The 9,162-nt window shown below is 39.7% G+C and overlaps 1 pseudogene; it reads right to left on the bottom strand.

Annotated features, from left to right (window-relative positions):
* Positions 1-6,583: 6,583 nt before the first annotated feature.
* Positions 6,584-7,550, bottom strand: LOC148025833 (uncharacterized; annotated as a pseudogene).
* Positions 7,551-9,162: the final 1,612 nt, after the last annotated feature.

Below are 9,162 nucleotides of genomic sequence, written 5' to 3' on the forward strand. Positions count from 1 at the left end.
ATAGGCAAGCATGTTATAGTTGGTATTAGAGCGAAACTTCATAATGATATGGGATTGACTTATGTAATGTTCATAGGCATATCCTAAACAGAATAATCTAAGTGGTATGGCTTGATTGTCACGCAGAAGAGCTTCCTTCTAAACTAAATTAAGGCACCCGAGTTTGATGGAGAAGGGATAGACGTCGCAGTAGAGGTGGAGATATGGATTGAGTCAATGGATGATTATTTCTCTGCTTTGGGAATTGCCTCTACCAATCAAGAAATGGTAGCCAAGGCTGATATGGTGGAAGCAATGGTGCAAGGATCAAGGTGTTTCTGAAGCCCCTGTCACTTGGGCTTGGCTGAAAGATGCTATATCCAGACCTACTAGACTTTGAGGATGAATGAATTCTTCAAGCTACTAGACTTTGAGGATGAATGAATTCTTCAAGCTAAAGCAACTAGAATTAACTTTGGAAGCCTACTACTCAAAGTTTGTAACCCTACTAAAATATGCGCCACCTATGGATATTGTGCAGCAAAGTATCCAAGTTTTACCATGCCTTGAACACTCCTCTAAACCACCGTCTTGAAGCAATGCGTCTAACAGACTGCAAGAAGCATTACTTCGAGCAAAGCCAATCGTGTAAGAACTTAATTCAGGCAATTGTGACAAAGATGATTTCCGCAATTAGGACAAGAGATACCACACATGTGGAGAGATAGGGCACACCCACAGCAGAGATGTCCCTATTGTCAATGCTTCCATTGCCATGAGCTAGAACATGTCCAAGCAGACTGCCCTAACTTAAGTCTGGAAGATATTAAGCCTCCAAGAAAACAAAGCTACACAGGCGCAGTCTATGGATATATAGAGGAATCAGATGAAGACGAAGACCTAGAACCCACTACACCTTATCAGAATGACTAGAAATCCTAGAAGTATTATTGACATGTAATACAAATTATATTGGGAATAAACCTTTCTCTTGTAACTATAGTTAACTTGACTAATATGAGTTGCATCTACTTGGGGCCTAGAACTTGCAAATGATTAGAGATACTCTAGCAAGTAATGATAGTTATAACTTGCAATGAATTTTCCTTAAGTGTTCTTCTCAACTAATATCGATTGGGTCTTGCCAGAATGTCGAAGTTTGGGAGTATTCTTTAATATTACAAGCAAAGACGATTGACCATGGACCTCAGTCTAGATCTAAAAAGAAGACAATTCAGAAACAAAGTTTTTGCAATAAAGGACCACTTTAGTCTGCTGAAAGGATCCTAGGACAATTTGGTCTAAAGAAGAAAATCCTACCAAAGAAAACCAAGAATCTTGTGACCCTAAGTGATAAAGCTTCGCACTATTTCTATTGTAGGGAGTTAGGTCATTTACAAAGGGAATGCCCAAAGCACCCTAAACATCGACGCTCCGAGTGCCACAACATTGGACATAACCACGTCGATTCTCCCAACAATACTCAAAGTGAACTTGAACTTACAAGGAATGAAATTGTACAAGCTCCAATGATCCAGAATATACCAGATACTTAGGAAAAACCTAGAAGATATCCATGATATGTGACTACAATAAACTCTTCTCTTGTAATCTAGACTCGGATAGATCTAATACAATAATTTATTATTTCAAAAGAATGCATTCTTATGAGTATTCAGAGTAGCGCAGAGGATGCTAGGTGTGTCCTACCCCACAAGCCTTAAATCCCCATTAACGCTTGTCTTTCCGAGTTCTTTTGAGATGGGGACATCTCCAGTTCTCTAAGGGGGAGAGGATGTAATACCCCAGCCCATGCTCCGCATGAGAACCACCCCCCCTTAGTAATTAAAAATAATCAAAAAAATTTCTTCCCTCCCCCCTGTCGTTGCTAACAGGTGGCGAGGGGGGAAAGGGAAAGGACGAAGGGGAAGACGATGCTGTCAACAGATGACGTGGAGGAGAGGAAGATCATTGATGACAAGAGAGGAGGAAGTTGATGACATGGTAGGTGGAAAGGAAGAGAATGATGTTGAGGGGAGCCATCAATAATGGTAAGGACGGAGTGGAGAGGAAGGTGATGATGACAAAGCAAAAGCGGGAGTTAACAACGATGATGCTGAGGCCACATGCCTATCACTTCCCCCCACGAGAAAGACTGCATGGCAGAATGGCAGCAGCAGCCACACTGGCTGCCAAGGTAGAGGGAAGGGCCCCACCCCCCCAATAATATACCCATCCCAACACCTATAAACCCCTTCTCATTACAAGGAGATGGGAGGCCTTGGAAGGACTAGAATGGCACGATGAAGGGTGATATACAAAGAGAGAGAGAGAGAGAGAGAGAGAGAGAGAGAGAGAGAGAGAGAGAGAGAGAGAGGGGGGGGGAGGGGAGGGACTGCCTTATATTCCTCCCCTTGCTCTACAGATTGAGTGAGGGAAAGAGAGAGAGAGAAAGTGTGATAGAGAGAAAGAGAGAGAGAGGGTGAGAGAGAGAGAGGGATAGAGAGGGAGAGAGAGGGAGGGAGAGAGAGAGAGAAATATGGTGACAGAGAGGGTGAGAGAGTGAAAGAAAGATGAATCCAATAGTTCTTCTTTCCTTCCCCTCCTTAGAGGGTGACCACATGCGTTGCTCTTCTCCCCATCTCCCCGCGAGTTTAACCCCCATCGCGATCAAGAAGAGTTACCACAGCACACCATCTCTTCGACGAGAGAAAGAGAGAGGGATATTTATAAGCTAAGAGTATGGCCCCAAAATAGAGGGAGACATGCACCAAAGATAATACCGCATCCAACAATGAAGCCATTGGCCTTGACATTTCTGCTAATATGAATACAACATCGGGTATGGATAATTCATATCCAAATATCCATGTACAAGCTGCCATCTATGCTATTCATTGAGACACATAGGTTATATCGCATTGGCATGAGCATGAGTTCATTTTAATAAGTAACCCAAAATTATTTTTCAATAGTTAGTAAACTCATCCAGGATTTTAGGATAATTCTTTCCGTAACCATAGATGACCGTGCATAGATTCATGCATATGACGCATTGAGGTTTGCAGAAACCCTTGTATCTAAGCACAATCATTGCACCCCAGTGCTACATGACAATATCATACATAGCATAAAGAGCGTATAAGGTTACTTAAGGGTTATGCACATAGACGGTGCGTGCATGGGAAAGATTATATGAAACATACATCGATGGTACACAAATTGATCTTGCATTAAAGTCTTGCTAATATCACGAACTATTAGTTCGTTGGGATCTTGAAGTTGCATGTAGCTAGTACAAACAACATCTCCAGGCCTCAAAGGCAAGGGAAGAATTCAAGGGATTGGGAAACCCTAGGATCAAGTGCAAACCAATTCTTCTAAACTTGTTGGGAAAAAGGTTGGGTTGCCAATCAATGTAAGTGCTCAATAGAATTTACATTCTTGCATAGTTGTATGAGGCCTTGGCATGTGTGATGGCCGAAGTGTTAAGTAAATTTTACATAGAATTGCTTAGATCCCAAGAGGGAGAGAGCAAATCTACGATGGGAACGTTATCGCGAATATTATTGCAATGTTTGGGAAATAATACTATTGTTTTCGTTGGTTGATCAAACAACACTCTAGATGATTTTACAATCAACTGATTGTTGGATTGTCGTTTGGACGATTATTCCACGTGCTTGTGATTGTTGGAAAATTCATGGTAGGGGTCTATGATATAAAGGGATGTTTTCGTGAAAAATTCATGTCAGGGGTCTATGATGTAAAGGGATTGTTGGAAAATTCATGGCAGGGGTCTATGATGTAAAGTTGCCATGGGAAAAAAGGGATGTTTTCGTGAAAAATGATATTAGGGCTGATTGCCTTGTTTGTGTTTGACTCTTAATTGGATTAATTAAGAAAGAATACTTTGCACGGGTGGATCATCTTCAAGGTCACGCCACGTTTCAACCCAAGAGAGCACTGCTTGATTCATGGGCCAAAGGTTGAGTGGTGAAAAGGCCAACCACGGAAGTTGTGTCTCACTCCTAGGTCGCTTGGGGTCAATGGAGTTTGGACACCCCTTGCCTAGTCTGAAACAGAGTTGTAGGCTGCCGTGAGTCCAATGTCTAGGGCGTTGGAAGATCTTATTTTAGATCATGGATGGAAATTATGGTGCCATGTGATTTGGACCAGGTACTTCTGTTGGACAGAAGGGATACATAATTTCTCATGTATGGGCAAGAGACAAAGATTAACTTGAAGATAAGTTAAGGAACTTGTTTATCAAAAGGATTGCTTGCTCTATTTTTGTGTATGTGCTAGAAATTACGCGAATGAACCCTATCCTCCCCTAAAGGCTTAACTAAGGAAGCTAGTTTTAAATGTCACACGTAATTGTGGTGAGAACTAATTAGAAAACTAAATCTACCAAGGGAAGTAGGTGGAAAGAACCCTCGATGGGTCTTTCCTATAGTAGGGTGGTCCGAGAGAACTGAAAGGCTTCTCAAAAGATTTTACCAACATTCGACCTTTAGGTATTGTCAGGTTAGAACCCTGATTCGTGCCATTTTAGGGGATCAAAATGGGACTATGCTCCACGGGCAGAGAGGTTGACTGGTATATCCCTCTTGTTTTCCATTCTCCTTGAACCAAGTGCGGTAGGGATCTGCTTTCGGCTTGGGTATCTCTACGTAAAGTAGGAGGACTCGATGCTAGAATGTTGTTAGGAGACCTTGATCACTAGGAACCCAAGTTTCAAGTCGATCCTAGTGGGTTCGACCGTGAACATTTCGTTGTGAGGCAGACTTGGGAAACCCTAGGTGACAAACCCTGTGACATTCCATGGGAGTGTCAGGTGGTAACGCTTAGACTTGTCTCTCGATGGACCACTAAAAACATGCCTGGAACAGTCGATAGGCATGCACATTACACCGGCCCTCCTCCCCCTCTCCCTCTCCCCTCTTTGGTCCCCATTTGTCATATTACAACTTAAGTGTGACACAATATACTATGTATTATGAGATTGTGACACATCTATTATATCTCTAGGCATATGTGGAATCAAGTAATACTCTTGGCACAAGAGATATGCAAATGGTTAATGAAAATGATAGGTTTTTGTTATGAAATCAATTTGTAACCTTAGTACATGGAAAAAAGTAACTATTAAAGTGTAAGAGTTATAAGAAATAATGTTGCTCATCAATACTAATATCAATCCTATAACTCAATTTGCATGCTTTCCCATAATAACAACATTGGAAACATACAACTCAATTAATAGTCTCTACACACATCTCATGCCTCTCTCTCTCTCTCTCTCTCTCTCTCTCTCTCTCTCTCTCTCTCTCTCTCTCTCTCTCTCTCTCTCTCTCTCTCTCTCTCTCTCTCTCTCTCTCTCTCTCTCTCACGCACACACCCACCCCAAAGGTAAAACTAATATGCTCATGCATATCAACATAGAGACTAAAAGTCGAAAGAATAAAGAGTCCAATAGGACTTCAATAGAAGTACAAAAGTATATCATTCCTCCGATTTGAGCTTCTTCTTCTTCTTTTTCTTTGTCAACTCTAGCATCAAGTTTTTGTTGCATTAAGGGCCGTTTGGTTTTAGGTGGAGTGATGAAGTATGATATAATGAGTAATTCTACCAATTTGGGAACTCTTCTTCTACTTAGTCTTTTCTCAATGAAAGGCTTGGCTCATTGTATGGTATTTCAAATTCATCATCAGTGGCCACAAAGGCTTATGTAGTGTATGCATCTTCCCTAACTATGAGCTTTCAAAGCTCAAAGTTGGCTCAACATCCTATTCATAGAAGAAGAAGCCTTAGAAATAGGCTCTACATCATCCCCCCCATGAAATCAAGCAAGTCATGGTATAGATGTTGTAGCATTGTGGATGGTTGGGCATCTTTATGGGGAGTATTAAGCATACTTGTGTCCATGTCTTTGAGGTTATCCTCATCCATTGTGATAGCTATATAGTTCTCAAGTGCATCCTCATCCTATACCATATGCAGCTCATGTGGAAGTCTTCTATTTCTACATCTTGGCTTAGCAACTTTATATAAGTCCATAAATTGTGCCATCAATGCAACATTTGATACCCCTATAAGATGTAAAACCTTAATTTGATGCTTACATATGTTTTCTAACTTTGCTCACTTGCATGTGCAACATGCCCATTGACCGTTAGCATTATAAATAATATATTCAATAGTGTCTTTGGACATACTTCTTACATATGCGCAAGAGCCCCTTATATCATTCACTTCAAATCTGACATACTTAGGAGGATCATTCAAAGCTCTCTCATATGAGTTAGCCACTATTTTTTCACTGTTATTGTTTCTCACAAAACCACTTTCTTTCATAGCTTGCACATACCAATAGTATGGAAGAGCTAAAAATATTAGTTTACGAAGGAGCCAATCCACACATCTAATTTCCAATCTTTTTGAGCTACCTAAGATTTGGTACTTCAAGGAGCCATGGTATACTTGTATTGCACCATTGGTGTCTTAACCAGAATGTGGGAGTGTACGTGTTGCTTGTACCCACGTATCTAGTAAGACACATATAATTTAAATATCTCACAATTTTATGAAAAATGAAATGTCACAATGCAATTGGAAATAGAGAAGTGGGAGTTCTTATACCAATCTTGGCCTCCCAATATGTCTTGAAGTAGTGCAAGAATCTTGCCTCATTTGCAAACTCTTCTTTAGAGATATCTATCAATTTCCTTGCATTCTCCTTTATAGCTGCTTCAGTTGCCTTACATTCAACTCTTGTATTCATGATATTACCTAGAGATCAGAAAATTGTAGTGCTTCGGCCATTCCGAGATTCTTCTAATGAGATGCTTTAATCAACAATGATGAAGATGCCATAGGCACAAATAAATGGGCAAATTAAAGACAACTCTATATGCAATACATTTGTCAAACATGTAAGAGGTTTACTCCGTGGATATACTATCTTGCAAAATGATGTGATTCATGTGTTGTGTAGTTTAAAGGATCTAGCTCTCTTTCAGTGTCATCTACTGAGAAAGCAGTTGGTTCCCATGATTTGTGGAAATCAAGCGTGCGATCTCTAAATTTTATAAGCCAAAATGTATTTACCTCAAATGTTGCAGTTGAGGTCAACACCCAAGCAAGTGGAACAGCCTTATGGTGGGAGTCAAACATGAGGATTGTATATAAATTGAACCACAAATATAATCTTTGACCATAAGTAAAATGTGCAAAGCCTCCTAAATATGAAACATTAGTACATGACAATACCATTAAAGACTCACCTTATATTTATTCATAGCAAATGTCAATTCCATTACCAACAAGTTTCCATGTCCATGCCTATCACACATTTCTCATTGCCAAGGTGTTTGAACCCCCAATATGAAATCCTTGTTGGTGGAAAGGTTGTGTTCTTGATAAATAAGTGTCATTTCCTTGTTTTCAATGCACCACCTCTTTGTGCTTTCAACATCATCATCATCACGTAACTGGTATTGGTTAATGGCAAGCTTCTTAAAAATATTCATAATGTCTTGGATGGAGAGAAAGTCATCTCTTTCCATAGGATCACTTGGATCCTTACTTTGACATTAATGCACTTATTGGATGTGCCTATCCAATACTTGTTGTGTGTAACATATTTGACACCCACATTTTTTTGTCTAGTGATATCCATGGGGAAAATAAAAAAAGAAAATTGACATTAAGGTCCTCCATTGTAATTCCATGATAAACCATGTCTGTATCATCAATGTGATATGGATTCATAAATGAGATCGATACCAAGTTGGTGTCATGAGGTAGGTGGGTCACTATTGCATGGCATTCGTGACCCTTATTAAAATTTCCCATCATCATGGGTGGTTGTCATTTTCTTGGTTGCCCTTGAGTAGTCAACATGTTACTAGGACATGAAACCTCTCACCTAGTTACATATGATTTATTTGCTAGTAGAGTAATTACAAGGAAGAATTAGTCAAGTGTTATGAATGGCATAGCCATCAAAAGAACGACATTAAAAGATTTAGCATACAAGTGCTAGATTAAAGTATAGTCAAGGGTTACAAATAGCATAATTACTAAAAGAATATGACATTGAGAATCATGAATAGAAAGTACTAGTTTAAAGTTTAAATACTTCAAAAGTACTTAGCCTAAGAGCCCAAATATTAAGAAAAACTAGATTTTAGCTCAATGCAAGACCTGTTGGAGTCTAACTACTTGAGATCATCTCGCACTTATCTTATCAAGTATTCACACGATATGCCTATAACATGTTTGTTATATGAGGATAATTTTCTAGTTGCTTCATGACTTGCCTAAAGCTAGTACAATAAATGGATCATAAGGGTTAAAACTAAGATGTCTTGAGATCCATCGGATAATGATGACTTTTGCCAATCCAAATTCAGGGTTGGGTTATCAATCAAGGTAAGTGACCTATAGAACTTACATCATGAAAAGTGTTTGAATCCTTAACATATGCCCTAGCCGAAGGAAGGAAGTGTTAATAACATTTTTGCATAATATTACTCTTAGATCCCAAGGGGGAGAGCAAATATGCAATGGAAAATATTATATCATCTACTCTTGCATTGTTTTGGAAAGAATGTAATTGGTTTTGTTGATTGATCGAACAACATCCTAAATGCTTTTACATTCAACAGGTTGTTAGTTGTTGTTTGGATGATTATTCCAAGTGCTTGTGATTTATGGCAAATGCATGGCAAGGGTCTGTGATGACAAGTCGCCATGGGAATAAAGGAATATTTTCTTGGAAAATGATATTAGGGCTGAATGCCTTGTTTGTGCTTGATTCTTAAAGGATTTAATTAAGGAAGGATATATTGTATGGGTGGATCACCTCCATGATCGCACCGCGTATTAACCCGAGAGGGCACTGCTCGATTCATGGGCTAAAGGTTGAGTGGTGAAAAGGCCAACCACAGGAATGATGTTTCACTCCTAGACAGCTTGAGGGTCAGTTGGAGCTCTAAACACCCCTTGCTAGGTGTAGAATGGAGTTGAAGACCTCCGTGGCTCCCAACATCTGGGCATGTTGGGAGATCCTATTCTAGATAAAGGATTGAGTTTGTGGTGCCATGTGAATTGGACCAGTTACTTCTGCAGGGTAGAAGGGATACTTCTGTTGGACAGAAGTGATACATAATTTCT

The sequence above is a fragment of the Lygodium microphyllum genome, chromosome 14, assembly GCF_053477565.2.
Source record: "Lygodium microphyllum isolate KBCC chromosome 14, Lygodium_microphyllum_v1.1.10, whole genome shotgun sequence".
Classification (NCBI taxonomy): domain Eukaryota; kingdom Viridiplantae; phylum Streptophyta; class Polypodiopsida; order Schizaeales; family Lygodiaceae; genus Lygodium; species Lygodium microphyllum.